Below are 12,347 nucleotides of genomic sequence, written 5' to 3'. Positions count from 1 at the left end.
GAAGCACTTACTACAAGACAAGTTAAATTGTGTTTGTGAAGCTTCACTGGAGTCTCCAGAAGCTTCTGTTCTGAGGTTATTATTTGGCCCTTTATCAGATTTTATATTTCTCTTATTTGTCACAGGTGACACTAAGCAAGTGTTGTGAGGACATACCTTGAAGGCCACCTCTGCGGTGCACTACAAAAAGTTTGTCGTTCTGGGTTGATGTGCAGAGGCAGTGGGGAATTATATTTTTCTTATAGAGGGTACAGTAGAGTGCCTTTACTTGGGCTGAATGTAATATTTCAAAGGACCTGGAATGAGACCTGTCATGTCTTTAAGACTCAAGTGTGAAGACACTGATCATCCTACAGGGAAAGGTCTCTGAGCAAACTTCAGTCTCTTGAGTATACCAGTCCATGAAATGTGGGACCCCTTTATTTGTAGATCCCCACCAGGTTCTGCATTATTGCTGTAAAACATTTTTCAGGTTGCCTACATAAAGTCATCCTCATTAAGAAGAAATCACCTACAGATCTTAGCTGCCTCTGTATGCTGAGGAAGGCTGCCTGTGAAGAAGAAAAGGGAGAGATTCTGTCTCATAAACAACTTTGCCTTGTATTTGCTGAAGCTTTGTCAGCATCAATTGCTATTGGGACTCAACTGTGAATCACCAAGCTCTTTGTCTAGTAGGGCTGTGTTAAACAGCTGCTACTCAGTTAATGAATCCAGTGTTTTTTCTGCTTGTGGAGACCATGTGCATAAGCAGTGTGATTTGTCCAAATGTATTAGTTCTTTGAAAATGCCTGATTTTGGCAAGCAAAGTTGATATTTGCTATTCAAGCTGTACCCTTGCTGCACTTGATCAGATAACTCGGAGAGATCACATAACTGCATTGTGTCACTTCCATGATTGTGGAAGCCAAAAGCATTCCCTTGTGAAGTTTGGTTTCTGACAAGTTTACTAGCAGGACTTCAAAATTATCTTTCCTTGACAATTGTCCTGACATCTTGCCAGGAAACTTCAATTCTAGAAATGTCAAGTGGGCATATGCAGAGCTGAAGGAAAATCTCTCAGTACTTTTTGTAATATTTCCCTAGTGTCTGCACTCAAAGACAGGCTTCACTGGGATTTAAGGCAAGTGTTTTGCACAGTTGTCATCATTATGCTATATAGATAGGCAAAATAAGCAATAAACTGTTTATAGACCAAAGCTGGGGCAAGGAGCACGCTGTGTTCCCAGGATGCATCACAAGTTTTACAGCTTGGGACAGGGAAGTTCCCAGGGGGAGGCCTCAGGGTGGCAAACTGGTACTTGGTGCCAAAGATGCAGCGTGAATCAGGTCATGCATGTGTATGGAGCTGCAAGTTGTAAGGGCCTCTTGGTAAGAACAGAACTTTCCTGAATTTCTCTGGGTAGTCCACCTGCCAACACCAAACACTAATCTTTCCATTTGAAAAAAGCAGAAGAAGAACTGGGGAGGGGAAAGAAATGCATTTCATTGTCATCTTAAAAGGCCTTCATTTAGTAATTTGCTAAAGGTAATTTTTCTAAGGGGCTGGGTGGGTTGGGCTGTTTCACTAGTGGTTTACAGCTGAGTCCAAATGCCACAAACAATCCGAAGGTGGAAAGGAAATAGTGGTTTCATACCAGCCATCAGCTTTTATAGTGCAAAGGTGGCTTCTCTCTGCTTAAGAGAGGCCAAGGGCAGTGGTGGAAAGAATGTCAGTGATGCACAGGATGAGGCATCTGCACAGCATGTTTTTTGGGGGGCACTTGGCTGCTAGTAGCTTTCCTCAAGGTACTTTTCAGAGGGGAAAATAATGTGATCAAGACTTGATTGGTCACTTAAGTTGTGGTATCAGCAATAAATGCCAGACTGGTGTTACCTCTAAGAGATATTTGACCTGTAAAGTATAAATTTAAATTTTACATTAATTTTGAATTCTGTGTCTGAATGGGCATGAAGAGCACAAAGGAAAAAAAAAATCAGGCAGAGAAATGATAGGAAGCAAAGCTGTCAACATAGCTAAATCGCTATGTCTTTAATGGATTGAAATTTGAGAGAGAAGTCTACAGAAAGTGGAAACAAATGATGAATCGTAGAGGGATGTAAAGGATAATTAGGAGTCATTTTACTGATAGGAGGAGGACTACACAAAGAACTGGTCCTCTGTAAGTGAGGAGGGAATGATGGCAACAAGTGAAAAAAAAACCAACCAGCAGTAGCTGTACTGTTTTAGCCTGTGTGAAATTCATTACTGCGAATGCAGTTTATATTGAGTTTGTGCATACACAGCAAGTAGCAGGAACACCTCTGCTTTGAGCGAATACGTATTCCAAACAAAATGCAGGTTCTTCTGGAGGCTGCAGATTAGGAGCTGTATTCTTGTGCTTGTTTTTGAAGAAGTTAGAGATAGGAGAAGCTTGTTCTGTGCTCAACCACCCTTTCTGTGATTGTTCTCAGCTGGGTGTTTACCTCAGGTAACAAAATTATTTATCTGATTTTTCTGAACAATGTGCTCAGCTTAAGAATTTCTGCAGATACTTGTGGTCTTCCACTGCTTCAATAACAGCATATTATATAATTTGGGTCTAGGAGGTGATACAGTTTGTTCGCTATTACTCATCTCTTGTATCTCCATTTTAGTTTCTGAATATTTAATTTTGTGAATGAGAACAACTCATCTACATCAAATGTGGCCTTGGTTGCTAACTGCTGATCAATGGCATGTGCTCTTGTTGCCATAGAGACTGGCCTGAGAAATGAATTTAATTATACTTTCTTCATGTTTCAAGTGACTCTTTTATTATTGCTGAGGTAATTACCTGATATGTACCTTGAAAGAATATGTGGTGATTGATTAAGTAAGGCAAAAAAAAATCAGCAGCAGGACACAAAGATACACATTCCTGCTCTGGGCCACTGCAGGGATTTCACTAAAGGTTTGATCTAAAGGTACAGACTCTTTTTGGCATGTCATTTAGCTGGATGCTTGTAAAGAAGACATATCAAAGTAGTTGTTGGCAAATAGTCTGTTGCAAAATTTTCAAACACGGCTCATGATATTTTCAAATCTTCATAAACTAAAGTCTTGTTTTTACCTCCAACTCAAACTTGTAAGCCTAATGTAGTATAAACTTTTAATGTCTGTGTATTGTTTTTTCTGCATGACTATTAGAGCATTTGATCTCATGAAAATGAATCATCAGCAGTTCAGCTGTTCACTTTCTAAATTTGAGAATGGGGAGGAGAGAAACTCAACAACCTATAAATGATAACTTGCAAGAATCTGCTTTGTTAAAATAGGAAGACTAAGAAAACTTGATTTAATATATTTATTAGCTATTAGTATACTTGTATATTCATGAACCCCTGCGTACTGTCTAGACATGAAAACAACTAGATGTAGAATATCACAAGCTTTTGTGCTTTGTGTCCAGGGGAATATCCTGATTCCTTCTTGGACAATTTCAGACACTGCTTTGGTGCATTTCTGTGGGGATGCAGCATTGGACAGTTCTGTATGAGGCAGTCTAGACCAAGAGTGAAAAAGTGATCTACTCACTTGCAGCTTCAACGAGCACCCAAGTTATCTTCTTTCTGTCACATCCAATTCTCATATACTGGGCAATTTTTTTTTTCTTTGGCTTATTAGCCTGATTTCTGCAGTTGGCTTTTGTCAGTCTCCTAATTTCCTTTGTAAGTGCCTCATTTTGAGTGCCTTCCTGGCTCCAATGGGAGTGCACCTTGATGCAGTGGTGGTTGGTGTCCTCCTTCTCCTGGAGACTTTGTATTAGCAGCACTCTGATTTCAGTAAGCATCTTTCCAAGCCCAAGCAGAGCAAAACACATGGACAGTACATAGTTTTTAGAAACAAAGCATGCTCGGATTTTCCTCACTTGTGTCAGCTGACACAGATCTATGCAGAACAATTTTCTTATTTCTGGGTTACAAGGTGAATTCAAGGAATTAAGGAGTGTTCCAGGACAGCAAAGTTTGTGGTAAACAACAGCTTTACTCTCTCTAGCTCTTCATTTGCATGGATCTCTTTATAGGATTCATTACAACTGTTGGTGAAATTAGTTGTTTCACCTTTTCTGTAATTTATATTGCAGCTGAACACCACAGGAACAACCACTGTATGAGTGGCCATTTGTGACACGTAGTAAGTGGCATGTGGTGAGGACGGAGCAGTGGGGAGAGCTTTCCTGAAATGGCCTCAGGTGTCTTGACAGAACACTATACTAACATCATGATCAGCATTTTTGTTGATCTTACCCTTTCTTGACACCTCAGCTCTTGCCTTCCTCACTCCTATTACCAATTGATTAAGTCTTTGCGCTCCTGAAGCTTTGTTCTCAGGTGTGTGAGCTAGGGTTTTTCACCACTTGTTGCAATTTTCACACTTAGTAGAAATGTACACTAAATGCCATCAACTTGTCTTTTTTTTTTTTTTTAGCAGCTACATGAGTGCAGAGATTCCTCTTTATATATGCTATGGTTTCTGTACGATCCTGAGAACCCTTCTATAGGCTTTCTCTCTGCAACAGCTGTTAATATTTTATACCAGGCCCTACTCTGTCTCATTTTTTTTTTTCCTTGTCTTTCATCCTCAATCCTGATCACGGCTACATTCATTTTCACCTTAGTAACACGAGAACTTTTTTTTTAAACTCTGGTCTTCACTTCTTCCATCACACATGCCATCTTGCTTTAGTCTCCCTGAAAGGCTAGGCTGCCGCATCTTCCACTTGGCCTCTCCATTACCTCACTTTCAGATGTTTTCATTGCATTCCCTGTTCTAATCATCATATAACTTATTTCTTGCAGATCCTGCATGGCAACTGCTTTTTCCGCAGCTGGTAAGATCCAGGGCTGGGCTCCTGAACAAAGCAGAGTTGTCACCTGTAGTATAATGTGGTGTCTTATTTCCTCTTCCTTTCCATCCTTGTGAGCTTGATGCTATCACTATATAGCACTTACTCCTGCTAAGGCTAAGATCGATTTTTCACTTATTTTCTGCATATTTTGCCACACTTTAAAGCAAACTTTGCATGGACATGTGCTACTGTTTGATAGAATAGTGTCACATACAGCCATTTGCCAGGTCATGTGTGAAACCTGGACCATTTAGAGCCCTGTTCCTTGCATTATTCTGTATATTTCTATTACAACTGGTGAATTCTCTGCAATCCTCGAGCTATGCTAAGGACTGACTTGCAGAATTACTGGAAACCAGAACAATACCTTTCTTTGCTCTGTATGCTGAGACTTTATGAGGTTGGAGGGTTTGTTGAAATACTACTTATAGTTCTTGACATTAATTTTCTAGTCCCACCTCACTACCTTCTTGTCAGAAAGCAGCAAGGGTAGGGCTGCTCCCTCAAGGAAGGCGAGTGTGGCAGCAAGAGGGATCCCTCAGCAGGGTAGGAGCCTTGTGGTCCAGAGTGTGTGTGTGTAGGGGTGGGTGGGGGTCCCAGGTGAGGTTGGTCAAGGATATATCTTCTGAGGACAGGCTAAGAGAATTGGGATAGCTCTGGTTTTAAGGGGAGATTTAGATTAGTTATTAAGAAGAAATATTTTACTGTGAAGGTGGTGAGACACTGGCACAGGTTACCCAGAGAAGTCATGAATGTTCTATCCCTGAAAATGTTCAAGACCGGGTTGGAGGAGGCTTTGAGCAACCCGATCCAGTGGAAGGTGTCTGTACCCACAGCAGGGGGTTTGGAACTGGACGGGCTTTAAGGTCCCTTCCAAGCCAAACTATTCTATCATTCTATGATTAAGTTTTCTTACTGCACTCAGGTCCTTGACACCTCCCATGATTAATTACTGTGAGCTTAATGATTATGATTTTAGCTAGATTATTAGCATGCATTAAAGATACAGCAGCTATTCAAAACTAGGTTTGATCCCTACTTTTTAAAAATAAGTAATTTATGGTGAGTTCATAGGTTTCAGATCTGATGACATCAAACTGGAACTTTATATAAGACAACGTTGCACGATGTCTTCCGAAATAAGCAAAGCTACTATAACACAGAGACTGCAAAACAGGTCATGGGCATCAATGGGACTCTGGTGGGTTGTAACAATGGGACTGTGCAGTTTTCCCAGAGTGAATTCCCAGCGGTTTTGCAGTTCCTGAAGGTAACAGTATATATCTTTAGACTGAGCACAGAAATGATCCGTAAGTTTACTTTGTGAAAAAGAAACTCTCAACTACCATGCTAAAAATTGTCTCCTTTACCTGTTCATCTTGTAAGGACTCTGTTTATGTGTTAATGCAATGAAGCAATGTGCTGTCTAAGCATAGCTGCAACCCAAGTTATGTTGCAGCATGGACAATATTGCCCATCTAGGCATGAGTAAGAACTAAAACTCACATTCCAGCATGACAGATGAAAGAGAGTACTCTAAAAATACAGCTCAGAATTACAATCCATTTTCCTCTATTACAGTACTAAAGCATTTCTGGAATGACTAGAAAGTGCAATTTATGCTTTTCATCTTTAGCTGCCCTGGGGACATACACGGTAGATGCAAAGAGCTGGAATTGGATTGCTTTTTGAAAACAAAACATTAAGTAAAGGCAACCTATCGCTGCACTTGTCATTTCCCTGGGACGCTATTCTGAGAGGTGACTCTCAGATTTCTTTGAAGGGATTACACTAAGGGTCAATACCTGGCTAAAAACCCTCATTCTTGCTTTGCACGCTTTGTGAATTGTTTAGTGTTAAAAATGGCTTTATGTTTAAAAGTTGGCTCTGATCGCTAATGATTATAGAATCTGTTTCTAATGGAAATCTAAAAGAGTAAAAGTCATGAGACTGTGGGTTTTTTTGGAGTCAATCTCCAAAACATGAAAGAACAGAACAAGTCATTCTTTCCCTTTATTTTCCAATTTCTATTTCTAACTCTTTAATATCGGAGTGGGAGGAACATTTATGACACACCGAAGAGGCAGTTGGTGGTGTGAGCTTTCTGTACTACAGTAATGCACTAATATGGGATTATGCAAGATCTGAGACCTCAGTGTTACCTGCTGGCAGAAATTCCCCTTTATAAGGACCCTACATTTATCTTTGAGGGGAGAAACAATTCTGAGGGGAAATGGGGTCTAAAACATAATAGCCACCAATACGAAGTTAAACTTGGCCTTATATTCTGTGCAGTATTAGTTACATAGTGATGTAATTAATGGTGCGGTCTCATAGCAGAATTAGCTGATTGAAGTCCAGGCTGCAGTCCATCTGACTCTTTCAACATGCAGCTGACATGGATGCTTGTGCCAGTGTTTGCTCAACCAAACCAGGAAGTTGTGTGGGATTTTGTTTTTTTGTTGTTGTTTTGTTTTTGTTGTTATTTATTCAGCCACAACAGCTTTCTGAATTCTCTCACATGAACCATGAGCACTGAGCTGGCACAAAAGAAGTGATGGGAAGACGTAGGAAGGAGGATGAAGGGAGAAAGGGTAGTACCTCATGTAGTCCGGACTTAGAGTAGTGAGAACTGACAGAAGATTGCATCTTAAAAAGTAAAAGATGCACAGCAGTGGATGGCTGATGAGAATTCAAAGAGAAATCACTCTCGCAGCTTGCTGGTCTTCATGTGAGAGGAATAGGACATAAAGGTTCAGGGTGGTTCTATTCTGCTGCAAGGGATTTTTTTCAGGTTTCCTGCTTTCTTAGTACACACAGAGTAATAAAAGGAGGTTACTGCACAGAGGTTTTTGCAAGCCAAATTCATACATAGATACGTTAGATCTATGATACTTCTAGTATCTATGTAATCGGCTTTACCTGTGTTTTTTGTGATTCTTTCAGAAATCTGAAATGCAACAGAAGGTGCTGTCCCTTTCCAGGGAATGAATTGATCAGCACTGACTTAAACAGAGTCTGAAAAACATATTCATTTTGTGCAGAAGAAAGCTAGCTAGGGACAAAATGTATTTGAAGCAGCTCTTCTTACAGCTAAATACAGTTAAACTTGGGCTGGGAGTCAACGTCACGCCCGTGGTCAATATGTGGTGTAGGCCTCGCACTCCATGTCTTGCTCTATTTCCCACCCGTTTGGCTCTACTGACTTCATTATTTGTAGAAATCCTATGGGATGATCAGCTCTGCTGTACTTTTACATTCTTGGGTACCCTCAATATAAAGACATACCCTGGTGTACTCCTTGTGCCAAAGCACCTCTCATACATTCTCAAAAATGTAGTAGTACTTTAGAATTTCATCCTAATAAAAGACAGTGAAAAGTATGATTTTAGTTTTGCTGAGAAACAAGTATTCCTGCCTATCTTCAGGGATCTGAAGAGGGACACAGGTGTGGCAAAACTTTGAGAATTGATGAAACTTAACTTTTCTTTGAGTATAAGAAAATTCATTTTGAAATTTGTGTATTGGAACTGAAACTGGAACATGAGACATGGGCTGCAATGCATCTTCAGAAATAACATCCTTAAGGATTTGTGAAAAGTGCTTTGTATACCACATCCATAATTCATTTAATTCCGTCAGGTTTCTAGAAGTGAGTCAGATGATGATTAAATTATTTCCAGCACAAACAGCCTCTGAAGTGTCATTGTCAGTATTATCAACAGAAGTGCTCATAAAATGATGCCACTGTTTTCCCTGATTTCTGAGAAGTGATATGGCAGTCTGAAACTGTGTAATACCTTAAACTGTGGCTACAACTGTAGCCCGTGTCCACCACATCATGATTCTATTGAAGTCTATTCCTGCTGTCAATGTACCTTTTTGGGAGGGGAGGGCTTTCTGAAGCACTGTCTGTAGATGTGATATAAGAGGGTGTTTTTGTATAAAGACTTTGGGGGCAATCTTCAGAGATGGGAATGATGGTACCAGTGAAGGAAACTCAATTATTCATACTGTATTATGACTTAAAAGAGAGTCGGTTTTCTGAAAGCAGAACATGAGAGGAGTGCAGAAAGGACCTTTGTATGTAATCTGTCAAACTCACAGCTGGGAAGATATAAAAGGATTGTGGCTTCCAAGTGAGTAAAATAAGAAACATTTCAGAAAGTTTAAGTAGCCTGGAAATCACCTTAAACACTATAGAAAGTCACCTGTAAAAGAAAGTAAGTTATTACAATGTGCAGTTATATTTTTTTCCCAAGGCTCTTTACTCTGCAGAGATACTTAAGCAAAATTCTTAAAACATTTTTATGAGTTATCACACATGTGACTAGCAAAATTGCTCAGTTGCTCACTTTTGAAATATCCAGTGTATCTGCACAGCAATTTGAAGGGATACAGTAGAAAGAGACATCTTGGGTTAATTCATTGTATGGTTTCTTGTGAATGTGTCATGTGTTCTGACAATCTGGAGTAAGTTTGTTTTCTTGGGAAGTTAACAAGCAAACAAAAATGGACAAAAGCTTTGAAATATGTTTGACTTCAGTTCCATGAAACAAAAATTCATGATGCCATGTAATGAGGAAGTGCCTAGACTGAAGGCAGGTGGTGTATGGAGACAGTATGCTGTACGTGCTTAGCACGATCCTAACCTGCCAGCAGTACCATTGTGGACGCTTGTCAAAGGTAGGGTTGGATTTTGAGCGGTGATGTACTTATGCTTCTGGGTCACATGAAGCTTCCAAGCTGTTTCATGTGACCCAGTGTCCCAAAGTAAGCCTTAAATGACATTTTAAGAAGTCTGATCACACCAGCCATAAATCTAAGTCTGCACGTAGCCAAAAGCTGGAATACTGTGTATCTCAGTCAGGAGATTCATTGGATTAGTTCACAAGCAGGAGGCAAGACTAGATCACTAGAGGTATCCTCAGCTCTGTAGCAGAATGGGACAGGTCTTCATCCACAGCCATGTCCTAGACAGGCCACCAGCGGTAATCTCAACAGTCTCTGATTTCCATTTCAAGGATTCACATTATCAGGCAGTTCCTATTGCCAGAACATCCTTGCTGCTGGTCAGCTGAAGTGTTGGGGTTTGGACTGTTAGCAAACCCTGTTCAGCTCAAAAGCTGCAGGTTGGCTGTTCCTGACTTAAATATTATCAGACTCATTAGTAAGGTCAAGAATGACTTGTAAACAAGTTCACTGAACAATTTGATGCCTGAATTGCAACCCTCACCTACTAATGAGCCGTTCCAAACAACAGGGATAAACATGAGCTGTCTAATTTTAAGTATGAGAATGCCAACCTGCTCACTGGACAGTAAAAGGGGAGCTGAGTGTCGTATTTATGGTGAGTAGCTGTGAGACAAAGTTATAAGTATCTGAACCACATTATTGCTGGAAAAATACTTGAGAGAGGAGTGTGATTGGAGCACAGTATGACCTGGATTTTGCATCCTCAGCAGATCTCTCTGCTCAAAGGTAAATAGTAATCTGTAAATTTCCACTGGCCTTGCCTTCTGCACCTGCAGGAGTTTCTTTACATCTTGAACTATGCAAGTGCAGGAGGGGTTGGCATGGGCTAGTGTGTCAAATTTTGTGTGTTCCCCTCAGTTGTGGTTGTGCATACAGACTTTCCTCTCCCTGCTTGTTGAATGCAATGCTGGAGTTTTCAGTTGAAAACGGACCTACATGATTGTATGGAAAAGCCAGCTTTCACTCCTTGCTAAACCACTCATTCTGCAAGCCAGCCCTGCTCGGAATTTGTCTGCATTTGAGGGGCATTTCTCAAACTGTGCCTCATGGACTGATTCCTTTAGGAAGGGAGATATATTCCAAGGCCATGTAATTTTACCACAGCTCTGTGCACAGGCTGAGTCGTGACGATTCAGTATAGAAACCTTTTTAGAAGAGGGTTTAAAAATATACTTTTATGGTTTCTCTAATAAAAGGTTTCTAATAGAAGGTGAATTACCTTCAGCAGCCAAAGGCAATCAAGTTGTGGGTTTTATTTTTAAAAAAATAAATAAGAGTAAAATGTAGTATCAGTTAAATATTCTCCCTCTGATGGCTAAAAATGGTATGAAATATTGACCAACTCTTTGCTTGATTGTGTGCTAGTTTGTTTCAATGAATTATGTTGTTAAAATATTAATTTTAGGTAAAACATAGTTTTTTAGTTAATATGTGCTTGCATATTTGTAAAATATAGAGAGCTGTGCGCTTTCTCCCCAAAAGTTTGTGTTATTTATTTTGTGAGTGCAAATGTATTTTATGTACAAACTAGAGAGAGGTTGAGGTTGTAGGGGTGCCTTTTTTCTATTAATTTCGTGTTACCTGTAAGAAATTTTTTATTTAGTCTGTTATAAAATACTAATATAATAATATACAACATTCTTGATAAGGAAATATAATAATTTTTACTTAAAAAGATCAAAGCCCTTGTACAAAAAAGAAATGAAAATATAATAAATAAATACATTCTAAATTTTTTTCAAAGTATGAATGGATATATTTTGAGTACTTTAAAAGCAACTAGTAGATTTTTAAAGGGAGAAAAATATAGTATACTGATTTTTCTCAAACATGTAAGGCTTTAATTTTTCTTGTTGTTTTACTTACCCCTCTCTCTCTGGAAGTATCCTCTTCCTTGGTTTTGCGAAAATATTTGTTTACAATGTTTTTATCACATATGGCCATGGTTAGATTTGTATTAAAAATATTTATTTTCTTTCCTCCAGATTTTTTTTTTACAGGAGCTGTAAATGGATTCTGCAGAGCTGCCAATAGGTTATTAAGAAGAGAGATTTAAGACCTCACAATTGTTCTATTTTCTTCTACTGTGTTTTTTGTCATGTTTGTATTTTACTGGCTTTCCACTCCCTGTAAAATGCACTAGGCTGGACAAAACATAACTTTCCAACTAAAACATTTTCACCCTGAATGCCCATAAACGCGAAGTAACAACCCACAACAATTTTTTTTTTTTAATTCTCAGTTTTCTTGACAAGCCTTTAAAATCTCCAGTAAATTAAACCAGTTTTTGTTTAATCCCTTTGCCTGTGGTTTTAGAGCAGGTATGCAAGTAGGTATGCATTTGTGATGCACTCTTCTCCTTGGCATCAGTATCTGGTTTAACAACAGTTACACATGGGCATCTCTCACTGACTGTTGCTAATCAAACCCACACAGGATGGTGTAATAAGTTTTGTATCAATTTGAAGTGTTAATTCTAACATTTGATTGCTAGTGTGATCATACTTGTGCTGATAGGAGCAGCTAAGTGTTAGGTTACTAAAGTGTATTGGTTCTTTTTATGTTATAGAGCTACCTTTGCCTGGAATCCACTGCCTTTCTTTTGTGCCTTAGTCTGACTAAGTTTGAATGCAAGCTTTCTTAAACATGCAGTCTGGTAATGTATGCAGCATTGTCATCTACCCTGTATGCTAGAAGTAACATTTAGATTTGAGACTCCTAAGG

General features: G+C 39.3%; 1 protein-coding gene across 3 annotated transcripts in view; it reads left to right on the top strand.

The window, feature by feature from the left end:
- The window catches only part of CRACD (capping protein inhibiting regulator of actin dynamics), a 55,956-nt gene that overhangs the window by 19,425 nt on the left and 24,184 nt on the right, over positions 1–12,347 (top strand). The window lies entirely within an intron of this gene.

The sequence above is a fragment of the Phaenicophaeus curvirostris genome, chromosome 4, assembly GCF_032191515.1.
Source record: "Phaenicophaeus curvirostris isolate KB17595 chromosome 4, BPBGC_Pcur_1.0, whole genome shotgun sequence".
In the NCBI taxonomy this organism is placed as follows: domain Eukaryota; kingdom Metazoa; phylum Chordata; class Aves; order Cuculiformes; family Cuculidae; genus Phaenicophaeus; species Phaenicophaeus curvirostris.
The sequence above is the reverse complement of the archived record's forward strand: the minus strand, read 5'-3'. Positions and strand labels throughout refer to the sequence as shown.